The following is a 20,188-nucleotide window of genomic DNA, read 5'->3' on the forward strand; positions in this document are numbered from 1 at the left end:
TAACCGAAATTAACCGAACCGAACCGAAACATTTATTTCTTTATATATTTTGAGCTTTTATACTTCTATTTCATGTATTTCATGTTTTATACTTTCATTTCATGTAATAATACCTCTATTTCATTTATTTATGCATTCATTTCATTTATTTGTATGTAACGCCCCAAAATTCAAATTATCTAGTTGTTAATATGTTAGCACGTTAAAAAAAAAAAAAAGAAACCGAATAACTAGGTTATTAAACCTAGTTAAAAGTTTGGTTAAAATAAATAAGGATAAGAAATCTAGTTATATAATGAATAGGTTACAAACATGAGGGGTGGTTTTTGAATAAATAGAAAGATTATATATAAAATAAAAATAAAAAAAAAAACCCCAACTACCCATATCTGGGCGTGGAACGATCGAACAGAGAGGGGAAAGAAAGGGGTGAAACCCTAATTCATGAGCAGACCTTCAAATTGAAAGGGGAATTGAAGCCTAGTTGAATGCATGAACTAAGAATGATGATCCTCTAAGCATACCCAACATCAAGTAAGTCGAAATTTTCAATTTTGTGATGTTTGATTTTGTGGGTCTAGTATAATTCGGGTATGTAATGCAAAAATTGGTATGAATAATGGTTGCTATGGTTGCTAAAACATCAAGAGATGTTAAATTTTGAATATGAGCATGGATTAGGCAAAACCCACTTGTATGTTAAAAGATGGTTAAAAAGTTGTGAAATTCTACTTGCAATTTAGATAAATGTTGATGATATTATGATTAATAGGTGATTTAGAACAATATGCATATGGCTAGGGTGGCAAATTGTGAAGTTGGGATTGCTTATGTGAATCAATGGGTGAACTAGTATCATCATGTAGAATATGAATCTTGCTTGAATTTGATGAGAATGAAGAATTATAGTGAAACCCATTTGTGCTAGTTGTATGGTGGAATCTAATAATTTTATGTTAGTGAAATTTATGTGAAATTGAAGTATGAATGTATGTTGGTTGGAATTCATGTTGAAATTGGTCATGGTTGAAGATGATTATGTGAATTGGTTGAATTCATGTATTAAGAGCTTGTACAATGTGTTTATAATGTTGTATGCACACCAAGCGTTTGATGAAATGCTTGAATCATTAGCTAATGCACACATACATTCACGCATGTGTAGTTTCAATGAGGTTCATGTTCTATGTAAGAATTTGTGAGAATTATTGTATCATATGGTCTTTAACATGTTTATGATGCTTAGCATAAATTGTGAACATGAATTAATGATTTAAAGTCGAGATTTAGTTCATAATTCCAAAGATTTACAAAGCTGATTGGAAGTAATTATTGTTGCGCACCTGTTTTGAAAAATTCGTATAAAATCAACCGTAGCTCGGTTTAAGGCATATGATATATCGTTGAAAAGGTTGTTTCGCATATTACATTTCATATTTCGTCATAAGAGGCTGGTTATGAGATTTAGTGGGTCAAAACAGCATGAAAAGTTAGTAAATTCGTTTTGACAGCAAGCTGTTTGGAAGCATTTCAGCTTCTATGCTGATTTTGTAAAAATCATATAAAATCATAGGAATGTCCGATTGTTACGATCTTTATATGCTTAGAAAGATCTCTGAGTGTAGATCATTTCATATTTGAACATGAAGAACTGAATCAGAAGATAAATGGGTTAAAATGTGTCGTGAACAGCTGCTGCGCAGAAAGTTGCTGCACAAATTTTAGTATAAATATTCGGTAAAAATAGTTGTATTGTTATGCACACTTGTATGAATCATGAACTACTGATTTTAATAAATTATTAGTAAGTTATTTGATTGTTTGAAGTGTCTAAAACACTTACCAACTAGTTTATGCATATAATTGCACCAACGGGTCGAAACGGGTTGTTGATAGAAAATAGTAGAATGGATGTGTAAAAACCAAGGTGTTAAGAAATGGTATGAAATGTTTAACATATGAAGCAAGTTGCCTAACTTAGAAAAGGTTATCATTCTAAGTATGGAATTTTGAAAGAATAACGAACATGATGTAAATACATAATTATGCATGCTAGAAGCTCATGTATGACTGTTGTGATGATGGAATGATAAATTGTTAGATTGATTAGCATTGTAGTATTATGATACATGTTGAACTCGTTAAGTGATTGACACGTGAATAGAAGTGTGATTAGTGATGCGTATGATTATGTATACTAACTATTGAATGGATGTAATGGAATGAGATAATAGGAACGTGTCAAGGAGAGGTCAAGCATAGGAGGATAACGGGTCAAGATAAGGCAAGGTGACAAATACACTTATTGGAGTACTCGAGGTAAGTGAATTTCGATTCACTTTTTAGTAGGTTTAATAGATTTTAATACTTATGTTTACGAAACATCATGAAAGAACATGTAATAATCAGAAGTACAAAGCCAATAATGCCTCATTATTGAAGAAGGTTGTATTTAAGCCGAAAGTAAATTGGTGGGTTTAAACGGGTCGAATTTTATGTGCATATGTTGCGTAATGTAATGAAATTCGTTATGGTTAAGACCTTGGGTAAGAATTTTTAGTCATTATGTAAGGGGAACATTTCCCGGACCATTAGGAACAAGTTTTATATGATTCGGTTGTCGGTTAGTGAATGAACGGATTGTTTCGTGTTAGTGTAGGAAATTTTATAAGTATATGTGTATAGGAATCTAAAGGGCACGTGGGTTGAATCATAGATTGTCTATACTGTGTAAAGTTGTGAATGTGACATTCCGGCATAAACCTACATGTAAAAGAAGCTTGTGTATATATTCGTGATTAATTGATTGTGCGTAGGAAGGAACATTGGCATGTATGAAGGTACGCATGTATATATATAAGTGTGTATATATATATATATGTATGTATGTATGATAATAAGTACGTAAGTGTGAATGTATGTGTGAATGAATGTTCAATGCTTAAGACATATGCATGAACGTTATCAAAGTGTTCGAGTATTTATGGTTACTAATGATGTGCGTTGAGTTGGAATGTAATGTAGTTATGGGATCGTTGGCTTCATGAAGAAATGGAGCTGGATTTGGATAAGAGTATTAAGAAAGCGCTTGGACAATTCCACGACTACTTTATAGAATGCTCTACGAAACTCTATTATATAGTTTAATGTTGTATAGTATGTTAATGACTAATGGTTTGGTTGTACGTGGTGTCCACATGTATCGCTTGGGTTTTCTCTACATTTATTGAAGTGAAGCGGACTTAGTTCGAGTTGAGAGCAAGGATTGTACGGGGTAGAATGGTCACATAGTGTAACTCATATAGGTTTTGAAGTATTAATGTTATAAAACGTTATAAATCCGTTTTAATGAATATATGGTATTTCGCATTTGAACCTTCATGTGTTTGATATGTCTATTAAAGAACGAAATTTTTGGGCTCTTGTTTTCCGCTGCGTCGTATTTTAAGTTATTACACGTTAGTCTTACAGGGAATTGTTCTTATTACGAACGGGTCATGCCCGAATTTCGTTAAATAATAGTATGATAATATCACGTTTTGGAATGTGTAATTTTTGGGCGTTACAAGTTGGTATCAGAGCCCTGGTTTGAGGGAAATCAAGTATGAGGAGGCAAATACTTGAACTCAAACCTGTGTGCTCTTGTGACGAGGAACCCGTACAATCCAAGACTCGATCAAGATCTGAAGGTAGAAGCAAATGTAAGTATGAATTTAAGTATGTTTATGAAGAAACTAACATTATGTTGTGTGTAAGATAAGCATAGTTGTTTGGATGAGGATGATCCACGACTGTGGTCTCGGACTGACACCAAGGCATGTAATAAGACCATTGCCCAGGTACGTAAATTTTGCATAAGGGTGCATGTAATGCTAAAAGTTATCGAGTGAAGGAAAATTTTAATGAAATATAATAATATAATGGAAACGAAGTTATGAAAATGTTACACGTGCCGAAACCTAATTCTTCGGACATAAGGTGACGATTACACGGAGACACGAAACTAGTATGTGGATTGTGTACCTGGCCAGTACACAAGAAACATAAGACGTTCGTGAGACCGTAATGATTGTTACAGGTATGTGCGATAGGATTTGGTAGCGGCTGGGTGTGTGGGTGAAATGGGTAGTAAGACTCTCGGGAGGTTGAGAGTACTATGTAAGGGTGAAAGATATAAGTGATAAGAATGAAATATTGAGTCCATAAGAAAGTATGGATTGACAATGTATGAATGCAATGTTTGAATCCGCGAGACGGATTCAAGGATGAAAGATATGAATGCAATGCTTGAGTCCGCGAGACGGATTCAAGGATGAAAGATATGAATGCAATGCTTGAGTCCGCGAGACGGATTCAAGGATGAAAGATGTGAATGCAATGCTTGAATCCGCGAAACGGATTCAAAGAATGAAAGATACGAATGATGCAAATCCCTTGCGGATTTGGTTATGCTAAAGAAGGTTATGATAAGCTATGCAAATCGACCGGTTCAAGTTGAACAAGTCGAGTAAGGATAGGGTACCATCCGTTTAGAACGGGTGGTCGTGAATACAATAATGAATGTATGAAGCTCAACCCGTTATACGGATAGAACGAAATATTTATGTTGAACACAATTAACACGATGTTACCGAGTCGTAAGTGGTATGCTTGAATCTCATTATGAGAATATATGCCATTACCCATTTAATTGGATACTCGAATGCGTAAAAGAAATGAAAGTATATAAGCGAATGGAACTAAAATGTTGGTATTGTAAGCGAAATAAGTATTATGACTAACCTTTAAAACAGGAAGGGTAAGTATTTGCAAGAAAACACTGGAACAGTGAAGCTATGAGGTCGTAAGCATGTTTGAATTGAAAAAGAGTACAAACGTGTACTTCGATACGCATGTATATAATAAGAAATAAGTGGCAGTTGACCCTGAAAAGTCAAACTGCAGAAGCTGAGAAATAATTTGGTTTCAAACCAAGGGAGTGCTAGAGAAGAAAGTAAATGTGTCGTGTAGTACACCAAATGAGTTAAAGAATTACGAAATAATGATTATGTGTTTACCCATCAAGAACGGGTCAAACAATAAGAATGATATATATATTAAGAAATGGTCATGTATTGACCCGTTATGAATAGGTTTAACACACTAGTTCTTTAAAAAGAATCTTGAAAGTAGTAATATGTAAACAAGGAGAAGTAATAAACATCATGTTTAAATGAACTTGAATGAAATGTGATAATCCCCAATCTTATAATGAGTATGGCAGATATCATAATGTGATAAACCTATCAAGGTCAGTGGAAGAATGTTCATAAGCGAAAGCTTGTCACACGGATGAACGAGGTCAATACGAAACATGGTATGGATGGTGACGAAGAGGACCGACTCGTTGCTGCATGTTCAAGTACTGCACCAAGGTAGTAAGGTTAGCAAATTATTTAATATGTGAATGTACGATGCTCGAATCCCTCAAACCTACGCTCTCGTGAAAGTGTGTTCGTTTCTAAGCGCCACACAAGTAAGTGATTTAAGGATTTCGAGCTATGCTTTTAGATGAAAACGGAAATGGGTTATGGATAAATTACTATTATAACCTGGGTTGGGACGTTATGGGTTGTTATGGAAGGTTTCGGGACTGCCCGAGACCATTTCAGGTTGGAAAAAGGACCCGGGAACAAAAAAAAAAAAAATTTGGTCAAACAGCGTCTGCACACCAGAGAGCACGTCGGCGACGGCCTTTATGCCGTCGGCGACGGCACCCCTCCACCCGACGCGCTAACTGTCTGTCTACGGGCAATGTTCAGCGACGGGACCTTCCCGAGCCCGTCGGCGACGCACCATGTGCCGTCGGCGACGGGTCCCCCTTATCTGCTTATGCTGAAATTGTTTGTTTATTAGGCTAAGGTCCTTAATTCAGTTCTAGCATTCATTAAACACTAAGAACACCCCAGATTGATTATGAAGCTAGGAAATTCAAGACAACTATCGTGTTTTAATGATGAATGTGTGGGAAGTTATGTATGCGAACGAATGAAATAAGTAACACATCTAGAATGTTTATAAAGAAAGATTGGGTAAGTTTATAAAAATTTTACACTATCATTGAAAAAGTACCTCCATATGAATAGGTATGATATGTTTAATGTGTACGAATGAACGAGATTGTATGCGGAAATGAATAAATTAATGATGATTAGGGATTGGCTTTCGCAAAGAAATTTAAAATCTTGATAAGTATAAATAATATGTCAGGATGCTAGTTTTAAATTATGGACTATGGGATGTGGATTAGCCAATTCCTCATAACATATTTATGTAAGTCGTCCAATGTAACTTGAATGAGTGGACGAACGAAGAATAAGACTAGACGGGTTGTAGAAGAAAAGAAAGAGGTTTCGGGACGAAACCTTCTTTAAGGGGGGTAGATTTGTAACGCCCCAAAATTCAAATTATCTAGTTGTTAATATGTTAGCACGTTAAAAAAAAAAAAAAAAACCGAATAACTAGGTTATTAAACCTAGTTAAAAGTTTGGTTAAAATAAATAAGGATAAGAAATCTAGTTATATAATGAATAGGTTACAAACATGAGGGGTGGTTTTTGAATAAATAGAAAGATTATATATAAAATAAAAATAAAAAAAAAAACCCCAACTACCCATATCTGGGCGTGGAACGATCGAACAGAGAGGGGAAAGAAAGGGGTGAAACCCTAATTCATGAGCAGACCTTCAAATTGAAAGGGGAATTGAAGCCTAGTTGAATGCATGAACTAAGAATGATGATCCTCTAAGCATACCCAACATCAAGTAAGTCGAAATTTTCAATTTTGTGATGTTTGATTTTGTGGGTCTAGTATAATTCGGGTATGTAATGCAAAAATTGGTATGAATAATGGTTGCTATGGTTGCTAAAACATCAAGAGATGTTAAATTTTGAATATGAGCATGGATTAGGCAAAACCCACTTGTATGTTAAAAGATGGTTAAAAAGTTGTGAAATTCTACTTGCAATTTAGATAAATGTTGATGATATTATGATTAATAGGTGATTTAGAACAATATGCATATGGCTAGGGTGGCAAATTGTGAAGTTGGGATTGCTTATGTGAATCAATGGGTGAACTAGTATCATCATGTAGAATATGAATCTTGCTTGAATTTGATGAGAATGAAGAATTATAGTGAAACCCATTTGTGCTAGTTGTATGGTGGAATCTAATAATTTTATGTTAGTGAAATTTATGTGAAATTGAAGTATGAATGTATGTTGGTTGGAATTCATGTTGAAATTGGTCATGGTTGAAGATGATTATGTGAATTGGTTGAATTCATGTATTAAGAGCTTGTACAATGTGTTTATAATGTTGTATGCACACCAAGCGTTTGATGAAATGCTTGAATCATTAGCTAATGCACACATACATTCACGCATGTGTAGTTTCAATGAGGTTCATGTTCTATGTAAGAATTTGTGAGAATTATTGTATCATATGGTCTTTAACATGTTTATGATGCTTAGCATAAATTGTGAACATGAATTAATGATTTAAAGTCGAGATTTAGTTCATAATTCCAAAGATTTACAAAGCTGATTGGAAGTAATTATTGTTGCGCACCTGTTTTGAAAAATTCGTATAAAATCAACCGTAGCTCGGTTTAAGGCATATGATATATCGTTGAAAAGGTTGTTTCGCATATTACATTTCATATTTGGTCATAAGAGGCTGGTTATGAGATTTAGTGGGTCAAAACAGCATGAAAAGTTAGTAAATTCGTTTTGACAGCAAGCTGTTTGGAAGCATTTCAGCTTCTGTGCTGATTTTGTAAAAATCATATAAAATCATAGGAATGTCCGATTGTTACGATCTTTATATGCTTAGAAAGATCTCTGAGTGTAGATCATTTCATATTTGAACATGAAGAACTGAATCAGAAGATAAATGGGTTAAAATGTGTCGTGAACAGCTGCTGCGCAGAAAGTTGCTGCACAAATTTTAGTATAAATATTCGGTAAAAATAGTTGTATTGTTATGCACACTTGTATGAATCATGAACTACTGATTTTAATAAATTATTAGTAAGTTATTTGATTGTTTTAAGTGTCTAAAACACTTACCAACTAGTTTATGCATATAATTGCACCAACGGGTCGAAACGGGTTGTTGATAGAAAATAGTAGAATGGATGTGTAAAAACCAAGGTGTTAAGAAATGGTATGAAATGTTTAACATATGAAGCAAGTTGCCTAACTTAGAAAAGGTTATCATTCTAAGTATGGAATTTTGAAAGAATAACGAACATGATGTAAATACATAATTATGCATGCTAGAAGCTCATGTATGACTGTTGTGATGATGGAATGATAAATTGTTAGATTGATTAGCATTGTAGTATTATGATACATGTTGAACTCGTTAAGTGATTGACACGTGAATAGAAGTGTGATTAGTGATGCGTATGATTATGTATACTAACTATTGAATGGATGTAATGGAATGAGATAATAGGAACGTGTCAAGGAGAGGTCAAGCATAGGAGGATAACGGGTCAAGATAAGGCAAGGTGACAAATACACTTATTGGAGTACTCGAGGTAAGTGAATTTCGATTCACTTTTTAGTAGGTTTAATAGATTTTAATACTTATGTTTACGAAACATCATGAAAGAACATGTAATAATCAGAAGTACAAAGCCAATAATGCCTCATTATTGAAGAAGGTTGTATTTAAGCCGAAAGTAAATTGGTAGGTTTAAACGGGTCGAATTTTATGTGCATATGTTGCGTAATGTAATGAAATTCGTTATGGTTAAGACCTTGGGTAAGAATTTTTAGTCATTATGTAAGGGGAACATTTCCCGGACCATTAGGAACAAGTTTTATATGATTCGGTTGTCGGTTAGTGAATGAACGGATTGTTTCGTGTTAGTGTAGGAAATTTTATAAGTATATGTGTATAGGAATCCAAAGGGCACGTGGGTTGAATCATAGATTGTCTATACTATGTAAAGTTGTGAATGTGACATTCCGGCATAAACCTACATGTAAAAGAAGCTTGTGTATATATTCGTGATTAATTGATTGTGCGTAGGAAGGAACATTGGCATGTATGAAGGTACGCATGTATATATATAAGTGTATATATATATATATATATATGTATGTATGTATGATAATAAGTACGTAAGTGTGAATGTATGTGTGAATGAATGTTCAATGCTTAAGACATATGCATGAACGTTATCAAAGTGTTCGAGTATTTATGGTTACTAATGATGTGCGTTGAGTTGGAATGTAATGTAGTTATGGGATCGTTGGCTTCATGAAGAAATGGAGCTGGATTTGGATAAGAGTATTAAGAAAGCGCTTGGACAATTCCACGACTACTTTATAGAATGCTCTACGAAACTCTATTATATAGTTTAATGTTGTATAGTATGTTAATGACTAATGGTTTGGTTGTACGTGGTGTCCACAGGTATCGCTTGGGTTTTCTCTACATTTATTGAAGTGAAGCGGACTTAGTTCGAGTTGAGAGCAAGGATTGTACGGGGTAGAATGGTCACATAGTGTAACTCATATAGGTTTTGAAGTATTAATGTTATAAAACGTTATAAATCCGTTTTAATGAATATATGGTATTTCGCATTTGAACCTTCATGTGTTTGATATGTCTATTAAAGAACGAAATTTTTGGGCTCTTGTTTTCCGCTGCGTCGTATTTTAAGTTATTACACGTTAGTCTTACAGGGAATTGTTCTTATTACGAACGGGTCATGCCCGAATTTCGTTAAATAATAGTATGATAATATCACGTTTTGGAATGTGTAATTTTTGGGCGTTACATTGTACATCCATTTTATGTATTTAAACATCTATTCATGCATTTATACCTCTATTTCATTTATTTATACATCCATTTCATGTATTTATACCTCCATTACATGTATTTCTAAGCAAAAATTAGCCCTTGTTTGAATTGGTTATTAACCGAAAATTAACCGAACCGAACCGAAAACCGACAAATTAACCGAATTAACCGAACCGATTAACCGATGAATTCGGTTACGGTTACGGATAATGCTAATAACCGAACCGAACCGTACACACCCGTACCATTACCACTAAACTAGTCAAATCAGTTTAAAAAAAATGCCACACAATTTACAATTTTACCACTTTTAATTTCAACCATTAACTACTAGATCTAAAGGCTTAAAACACTTCTTACCCTTCATTTTCTCTTGGACAGTCCGTACAAGTAAATTATTTATCAAATTATGATACAATGTAATAATTAAAATAGAAATTACAATAGATGATTTATCAAATTATGATACAATGTAATGATTAAAATAGAAATTACAATATAAGTGAAAGTTGTTACCTTTTGTAACATAAGCGAGCTAAATTTGTTGTATAATATACTGACAATTTGTTTGGAAAATATCGATTTGAGCATACATAACATGTAGAAGGAAGATCCATTCTTGACGGTCCGTTTATTACTAGCGAAATAATTTCTTGGGCTAAGAAATTAAAAAGAAAGTTTTCATGTTTAAGGTGGATTTTGAAAAGGCGTATAATTCATTATATTGGAAATTTCTAATTTCTAATCTTAAGGCTAGGGGTTTTCCGCTTCTTTGGAGGAAATGGATTGGTGCTTGCTTGAAGTCTAGTTGGGCGTCGGTGCTTGTTAATGGGTCGCCTACCATTGAGTTTCAGATGCAAAGAGGTCTTAGGCAAGGGGATCCACTTTCTCCTTTCCTTTTCATTTTAGCTATGGAGGCCTTGGATCTTATTATGTATATGGTAGGGTCCAGGGGTGTTTTTAAGGGTGTTAAACTTCCGAATGATGGTCCGTGTATATCCCATTCGTGCTACGCGGATGACGATGTTTTTTTGGGGAATGGTCGGAGGTCAATATTAAAAATTTGAATAGGATCCTGAGATGCTTCTTTTTCTGTTCAGGGTTGAAGGTTAATCTTAATAAATCGTTGTTATATGGGATGGGGGTGAAGGAGACGGATGTAGGGCGAATGCCGGTTGAGCAGTGGCGGAACTAGAACATCAACTCAGGGGTATGCAAAAAAAAAATTTCACCGTGCAATCATACAATATTAAAAAAAACGACAATAAATAAATAAAGTAAAGCAAATACTTAATAGATTTGTCTTCTTCTTTTTTTTCATAGCTTGAAATCGTTCCATCACATCGTCGTCTTTTACTTCATGAAAAAAATCTTTTTCCACCGCACAAACCATAGCATTGTTCAAAAATTCTGGGCCCATTCGATTGCGTAAATCCGTCCTGACAAGCTTCAATTTCGAAAAACATCTTTCAACGGTTGCGGTTGCAACTGGTAAAAGCAAAGCTAGCTTGACTACCTGATAAACTAAAGGACAAGAACTATGTGTTCCCGTTGGCCGTTTCAACCATAACACGCGCAAGATCACTTATCTCATTCAAGTTTGCAAAATTATTACGTATTGGACTATTGGGCTAACTATTAATCAATAAAATTGGGTTGCCTTATCAATTAAACTGTTTTCGGCTTACAATTTTAAATAAGAATTGGTCTGCCTATCAATTACAAACTGATTTCGACTTTTGTATTTTTCATTGGGCTAGATATAAACGCTAAACAACTTTTGGGCTTACGAACTTATTTTTTCAGGGGTATCCTCGTAGTTGTTTAGGGGTATCCTTTGTACAAAATCGAAAAAAATACACTACCGATACGAAGTTGAGCCATACCCCGTGCTACGGCTCGTAAAGAGCTAAGTCCACCACTACGGTTGAGCATAAGTGTAGGGTGGGAGAGCTGTGATTTAGTTTTTTCTAGGCTTCCCTATCGGAGCTAATATGAAGAGGGTCAAGTTTTTGAAGCCCGTTATAGATAAATTGAATTCGAAATTATCGGCTTGGAAGGCTAAACATCTTTCGTTTGTTGGAAGGATAGTGTTAGCGAAAGCGGTGATGGGGGCTTTACCGAATTATTATTTCTCTTTGTTTCGTGCTCCGAAAAAGATTTTAGCTTCTTTAGACTCCATAAGAAGAGACTTTGTTTGGGGGAGGAAGGAGGGGTCATGTAAGATCAGATGGATTGCTTGGGCAAAGATAGTTAAACTAAGAAAATTTGGGGGGTTAGGCATTGGGGATCATAGAAGTATTAATTGTGCTTTTATGGCGAAGTGGTGGTGGAATTTTAAGACTAAGCCAAATGTGTGTTGGGTTAGGTTGATTGAAGCGATTCATGCTAATATGAGACAAGCTAGATATATTTCGCTCCATAAAAAGTTTACCGGAATTTGGAGCGACATAGTTTCGGCATGTAAAGATTTTGATACTTTTGGTATTCCTTTAAAAGAGAATAATGTTGTTAATGTTGGTCCGGGGGTCTCGATAAGTTTCTGGGCCAATTGTTGGGTGGATGGGAAGGTGCTGATGGATCGGTTTCTAGCAATTTATAAAATCGTGGAAAATAGAAAGGCGACTGTGGCAGATAATCATGTTAGAACTTGTGATGAAGTTCAATAGAACATACGGTGTTTGCGGCCTCCTTGTAATGAATCAGAATGGGCTCAATGGTCAGATTTGATGCGTATTTTATATGTGGTTAAGTTAAAACAGGGGTGTGATACTTGGATGTGGAAACCGGATGGTGGTAGTTTACAGTTGTTGCGGTTCGAGATCATATTCAGAGTCAGTCGGTTGTTGATGAAAATGTATGGGGATACTGGAACAGGTGGGTTCCTCCTAAGGTTAATCTGTTTACATAGAGGGTTGATTTAGGAAGGATTCCGGTTAAAGACCAGCTTGTGAAAAGGGGTGTCACAGTAAGTTTCTTAAACTGTTCTAGGTGTAATAGTCATATTGAGTCGGTAGATCATTTGATTTGTGGCTGCTCGATGTCGAAGTCCATTTGGTGGAATGTTTTGGCTTGGGTTAAGCTGCCGGTAAATGTGGTGTTTGGATCCACAAAAGATGCTTTGGAGTTTATTGACGGAATGCAAGGATCTAAACAATGGAACCAAGTTTTAAATTTGGTTTTTCAGGCTACCATGTGGCACATTTGAAAGAACCGTAATGAGAAAGAGTTTAAAGGACATGAAGTCCCTAGTGATATGGTGATAAATGAGATAAAAAATGACTCTTTTCTTTGGTTAAGAAGTCGGTCTAAGTTGGTAGGTTTGGATTGGGGTAGGTGGGTGGATTTTAATGTTCGAGATTGTATTAAGTAGGAGGGGGTTAGGGCGTTTGTGTTTTTCGTTGGTTGTGTGCCTGTGTACTGTTTATTTTTTGGGTTTTACAGCATATGGTAACCCTATTCTATAAATCATAGAATCTTGTTAAAAAAATGTAAGAAGAACATTCAACAATGTGTTTTCTAAATTATAATTAAGTTAATTAGTGAAACTATCAGATAAGGCAAGTATGTATACAACTTCGTTTGTATCAAATGTGATAGAAATAACTTTTTATGCTTAATAAACTAGATAATCATCAAATGAAAAATTGAAGATTTTTTTTTTGTTATTTAAAATATATTTAGATATTTCGTAGAACTGAAAATGGATGCTTAGCGACATATAAATTATTTTATGATTTTAATAAAAAAAGTTCTTGAATACATGGTTAATCTTCTTACACATCATCCCTTTTCTATCATTCCTCCTAAACCACAAGTCCTTACACTTATGGAAGATAAGAGCTTTATTTAGATTGATAGATTCATACCAAGTGTTCATTAGATATATTTTCTAGATGACTACAGAACCCACATAGTTGTGTGACTTGTACGAATATGTGTTTTGAGTCCACATTGCCATGTGATCTTATTCTTCAAAAATTACACTTTATATTACTTTTATGGGATACAACTATATGTTTGTGTTTACATGGTTGTACCCAACTGATGTTGGGGGGTTAAGCTCAATTAACAAAGTATAAATTAGCAACATTTGTATGCATATAGGTATGTACATCATGCTTTGGGAGGTTTTCAAAAAAAAATTTCAATTTTTCACTTTTGACCCAAAACTAATTGTTTTTCTACTTTTAACACCAAAAGTTTTCATCTCTTGCAATTTTACCTCACAACTTTTGTACTTTCAACTTTGATCCCCACACTTTTCATATTTCGCAAATTTTTTGTTTTAAATTTTGCGAGTTAACACGGCGTAACGTGTGTGTGGTTCAACGTTTTAACATTTCGTTTTAACGCTTCGTACTAGATTTTGCGAGTTAACACGGCTCAAAGTGCACGTGTGGTATAACGTTTTTACGTTGTCTATCTTTTCCCCGTTTGACAGGTTCGTTACAACGCGTGGGGTCCTAAATCGACTTAATTATTATTTTCTATGTTTTATGTTGCAGTTTAATTTCTTCCCATTAACACACCGTAATTTCAGTATTGATTGTCGCTGGCGGTGGTGTGGCAATGATGCTATTCGGCACGACTTTACGCCCCGCCGCATTGCGGCGGGTGGTAAATCTAGTTACTTCTAATTTTCATGTATGAGACTCTTATGTCTTAGCAAATGCTACAATTATAAATAGTGATTTAAATTATTTTTTATTTATTTATTTATTTAATATTTAATTTATTTAATATTTATTTATTTATTTAATATTTAATATTATATAATTGGAAAACTTCTATAAATAGTGCTTTTGTTTCTTTTTTGTTTTTGGCTTTTTTTTGTTTTTTATAGTTTAGACTTTTAGCGATGGTTTTTTTTTTATTGTTATTTATTGGAACCTGTATTGATATTTGCTTTGGATGAGTAGAGCCAATAAGGACCAAAGTTACGCCGCGTAGTACAGGATAAAACGATCGAACTCTCGCCACGTAACGCGCTGGGAAAAACCTCTTTTTATTTTTTTTCTAATTGGTATGGAATAGATATTGGTATTTGATTTTATCGATCTTCGCTTTTATAGTTTTCCGACGAGTCGAGCCTATAACGACCGAAGTCACGCCAAATATACCGGTGTTTTACCCGTAAATACCGGTATTTACTGGTGTTTTACCCATAAATACCGTTACCCAAAAACAGGAAAAATGGGAATCGGTACTGGTACTGGTACCGAATATACCTGGTACGGTTCAGTACCGGTACCTGGTACCAAATGCTCATCTCAAACGGAAGATCATACTGCCGCCATATCGATATTGTTTTTATGGTTTCCGATGAGACGAGCCGATAACGGCAAAAGTCATGCCGCACATCACGGAGGAAAAACGATCAAACTCCCGCCACGTAGTGCGAGGGGAAAACCTTTTTTAATTGGTTTTATTGAACCGGTAGTGATATTTGTTTTCATCGTTAAAATTAAACTACGATGGATAGTAAGTAATTTAATTTTTATAATAACATATAGTTTTTTTAATATTTTTATCATTTCAATATTACAATAGATTATTATTATTTTTATATTTACTTATAACATTAAACATATTTCTTTTATTTTCACTTTTAATGATTTTCTTTTTTTAATATTTCTGATGCCGTCTGAACAACATCGGTATCGGTATCGTATAACATCGGTATAGTTTTTTATTATTAACGTCATCATGTGCCTATTATTATGTACGATTCGATAAAAGTCCTACTCGAACATGTCATATATAGTTGATTTTTTTATCATCACAAACCGAACATATACCGACCAAACAACATCAGTATTCGAACAAGTCATATATAGTTGATTTTATTTATGATCACAAACCGAACATATATCGATTAAACAACATTGTTAACAGTACTGTATTCGTTTTTATAGAATTCTTGATGTGGTGGTATAAAATTCACTGAACATATAGTAATATTCGCAACAAATTATTTTTTGGTATCATAAGCTATATCTAGTGTCTTTACGATACCGGTATCCTCACGGACCGATACCGACCAAACAGTATGGGTATTCGTTTTTATGGGTTTTCACTCGATGTAAAAAACATGTCGATTGACAACGACTGCTATGCCGAGGTGCGTGGAAATCCTACTAGTATATTACAATTATCAACTTGGGTGAATAGTGATTTGTTTTTTTTGTATTTTGATAATTTTACCCCACAACCTTCAGCATTGACACTTACAACCGCTTAACTTTCTAAAGACTTTGTAATCGAGTTTTACGTGTTTATTTTTATGTACACGTGGATATAAATTCAAGTTGACTTACATTCGACGTAATTTTTTCCCGGAAATGAGTCGGGTCAAATATAATATGCTTTTATGCTTATTATTATGTACGTTTTTGGTTGGTCTACGTTTTCACGTAATTTTTTTTTTTCCAGAAATGATCCGGGTCAAATAAAATACGTCTTCGTGCTTATTTTTATGTACATTTTCATTTGGCCTATGTTTTAAGATAATTTTTTTTTCCGAAATGTCACAGCAACACGCGAGACAGTTATTGTGTGACAGAAAGTTTGGTTAAACTACAAAATAACACCAAGCCCCACATAAAACAGAGGTTTCTTAGTCACCCAACCTCCGTCATACCAATTTAGGAACAAGTTTCCATATCAAGTCACATAACTAAAATTCAGCCCATATTGGACTTCAGGCTTGAATATACTTTTTTTTTATCGGCAAAAAAAGAAAGATATATTCATAGTCTACATAGACATATATAATGAGCACCTCTAGCCAGGAGTTAGAGAGCTTACTATAGATTAAACAAACATACCAAAATTATATCACTCGTTCCAATCAAACAAATGAAAGTTCACTTTACATTTGATCCATAGGAAAGCATACGCCCTGATGTCTTCAAAAACTTTTTACCTGATTGGATTTAACATTGTTGGAAATGTTGTGGTTCCTCGCTCTCCAAATAAACCATAGAGTAAACAACGCAACAGTTTGCATCATCTTTTTTGGGGGGGCTTCAATCAACAATGAGGAAACCTGTACTACTTCTTTAACTAAATTCCAGGATAACGCCATGTTTTTGCACCACACTATGATCCTATCCCAGATATTTCACGAACTTGCAAAGTAGAATTACATGATCTATCGATTCTATGGGACCACCAGAGAAGCTGCAATTCGTGTTTGGCACGAAAACTAATAGATTATATTTGTATATAGGATTCTTGTAAATATTTCTTTCCTATTTTGCGATATTGTAAACTTGTATATATTCAGATTGTATCAATGATAGAGATCAATCTTTGAACCATAATATTCTTCATGGTATCAGAGCCTAAACCCTAAACCCTATCTCTCAATTTTTTTCTTGTTCGCCGTCACCTCTTACCTCTCGGCCGAGATGTCTTCCCCAATACATCCGGCTGTAACCGTCAATAACATCAAGAACTCCATACCCTTGATACTCGATAGCCAAACCGAGCACTACAATACTTGGGCCGAACTGTTTGTCCTTCATTGCAAGGCATATGATGTATTCGATCACCTTCAACCCCGTGAATCCAACACCTCTTCCTCCACCTCTTCCTCCACCTCCAAAGACTCCTCCGACAAAGATAAAGATAAAACACCAGAAGCCAAACACACCTATCTTGAGTCATGGGAACGTATAGACTCCATTGTTCTACAATGGATCTACGGTACCATATCTCAAGACCTCATGCACACCATAATGATAACTAACACCACCGCGTATGACGCGTGGTGTCGTCTCAAAAACCTGTTTCTAGACAACCAAGCCGCTCGTACCATCACTATTCAAAACAAATTTTTCAACACTCGCCTTGACCAATTTCCCAATATGACCGAATAGTGTCAGAATATGAAGCTTCTTCATGATTAACTCACAAGCCTGGGTTCAACCATATCTGAAAACCAACGTGTTCTTCAGATTCTCACCGGCCTCACTGATCAATATGAGAGCATCTCTCTCATCCTTCAGCAAACCCAACCCCTACCAGATTTACCAGATCGCGCCTCTGTCAAGTTGAAGAAAGGAAGAATGCTCAAGCCAAAGTCTCGGCTCAGACGGCCGGTACCGCCCTCTACACCACCACCGAACCCGCACACCGCCAATCTGCGGACACCCGTACCTACACCAGGTCCGACAACCCCCACACCTCCGATAGGGGACGCGGCCGAGGCCGGGGCCGAGGCCGCGGTTGAGGTCGCTCTTCTTTCGGTCGGGGCCGGTTTCCACAGCCATCTTACTACCCTCTATACCACTACTGGCCGCCACCACCTTGGGCCTCTAACACACAACAGCAACAAAACAACAATTGGGCCCAATGGACACCGCCCCCATGTCCTTACCCATCGCAACCTTCGGCCCAATCTCAGCCATCAGCCCAAGGCATCTTAGGCCCAAAACCCAACACTCAAACGTCAGCACAAACATACGCGGCTGGTCATTCTCCGACAGATATTGCTCAAGCACTATATAACTTGGCTCTGCAGCACAATGATTCATCATGGACCATGGATACGGGCGCCTCAGGTACAATGTCTCCTCAGCTTGATAAGTTCTCGTCTATTTTTAATTCTGGCATTATTCGTAACATAATTGTTGGCAATGGCAAAACCATTCCGGTCCTTGGACAAGGCAACATAACACTCCCTCCTCCCTTTCCCCCTTTTAAACTCAACAATGTCCTTTATGCCCCTAATCTTGTTAAAAACCTTATATCTGATCGTCGTTTTACCACTGACAACCAATTATCTGTTGAATTTGACCTTTATGGTTTTACTGTGAAGGACCTACGGACCAAGAAACCTATCCTACGGTGCAATAGTTCGGGGGATCTTTACACTCTCAGTCCATCCAACATCACTACTCTCCACACTGCTTCCACTTATGCAGCTATTTCTCAAGACGTTTGGCATCAAAGGCTCGGTCACCCTGGCCCAGCTGTTTTACAAAATTTAAAAACTTCTAATTCTATTTCTTGTGGTTCTTTACATAATAAAGTTTGCACTGCGTGTATTTTTGGAAAACATACTCGACTTCCCTTTGTTGCTTCTAATTCAAGTACTTTTCAGCCTTTTGATATAGTACATAGTGATGTTTGGACATCTCCCATTCTTTCTAATGGGGGACATCGTTATTACGTCTTATTTTTGGATGACTATACCAATTTTCTATGGACCTACCCTATTGCCCACAAATCCGACGTGTTTGCTATGTTCACCAAATTTAACACATTTATTCAAACTCAATTTGGCACAAAAATAAAACAATTTCAATGTGACAACGGTCGCGAATATGCCAATAACCAATTTCATAATTTTTGCTCTCTACATGGCATGCATTTTCGTTTTTCTTGCCCTCATACCTCCTCACAAAATGGCAAAGCGGAACGAAAAATCCGCACAATTAACAACCTTATGCGTACCATAATGGCCCACTCTTCGACCCCCAACATCTACTGGCATCATGCCCTTGAAACTGCCACCTACCTCTTAAACATTATACCTACTAAAATTCATCAATTTCAAACACCCACTCAACGCTTATACCATTGCATGCCTTCTTATGACCATCTCCGTGTGTTCGGGTGCATATGCTACCCACTCATTCCGAACACCACTATTCACAAACTTGCCTACCGTTCCTACCCATGTGTCTTTCTTGGATACCCGTCCAACCACCGAGGTTATAAATGCCTTGACCTCAAGTCTCGCACCATCACCATCAATCGCCACGTACTATTCGATGAAACCATATTCCCTTTTGCCAAAAATCACAAACAAACTCCTCACACATATCAATTCCTTGAGGACACTGCTTACCCTTATCACCTTATCCCCCAACCCACTCCTCAGCCCAACTCTCCTTCTCCACAACCCACTAACCCTCCTCAGCCCAATAACCTACCCCAAACGACCCAAACCTCACCTTTCCTACCTCCTACCTCCCCATTACCCACTGCCGCCCCACTGGCCCAACCCACCGAACCCACCTCTATCCTCGGCCCTCACCAGCTCTCGGCCCAGCCCTCCAATGACTCTCCCTCACCGCCCTTAAGCCCAACTAACCCCTCTTCCAGCCCAACCGCAACTGTCACACCCCAACCAATGGCGGAAACATCGGGATGAGACGAAGTGTGAAGATTGCTCGAGACATCATAACGCTAATAATTGTGACAAGTATTTAAATAATCGTTTCATTTCATTTCTAGAGAATCAAGTACAAGGTTTTGAAACAAAGTACAACAACATGAATAATAACTTGATACAATACAAATACAAT

The 20,188-nt window shown here is 36.1% G+C and overlaps 1 long non-coding RNA gene across 4 annotated transcripts; it reads left to right on the top strand.

Moving 5' to 3' along the window:
* Positions 1-230: 230 nt before the first annotated feature.
* Positions 231-9,655, top strand: LOC110911015. 4 transcript variants are annotated; one of them, XR_002576664.2, is made up of 4 exons: positions 240-534; positions 2,235-6,804; positions 8,505-9,347; positions 9,474-9,655. It is a non-coding gene; the product is annotated as an uncharacterized LOC110911015 (long non-coding RNA). The 4 variants fall into 4 exon arrangements; XR_004871503.1 differs by having other exon boundaries at positions 231-534; positions 2,228-6,804; positions 8,505-9,655; XR_004871504.1 differs by having other exon boundaries at positions 231-534; positions 8,498-9,655.
* The last annotated feature ends 10,533 nt before the right edge of the window (positions 9,656-20,188 follow it).

The sequence above is a fragment of the Helianthus annuus genome, chromosome 2, assembly GCF_002127325.2.
Source record: "Helianthus annuus cultivar XRQ/B chromosome 2, HanXRQr2.0-SUNRISE, whole genome shotgun sequence".
Taxonomy (NCBI): domain Eukaryota; kingdom Viridiplantae; phylum Streptophyta; class Magnoliopsida; order Asterales; family Asteraceae; genus Helianthus; species Helianthus annuus.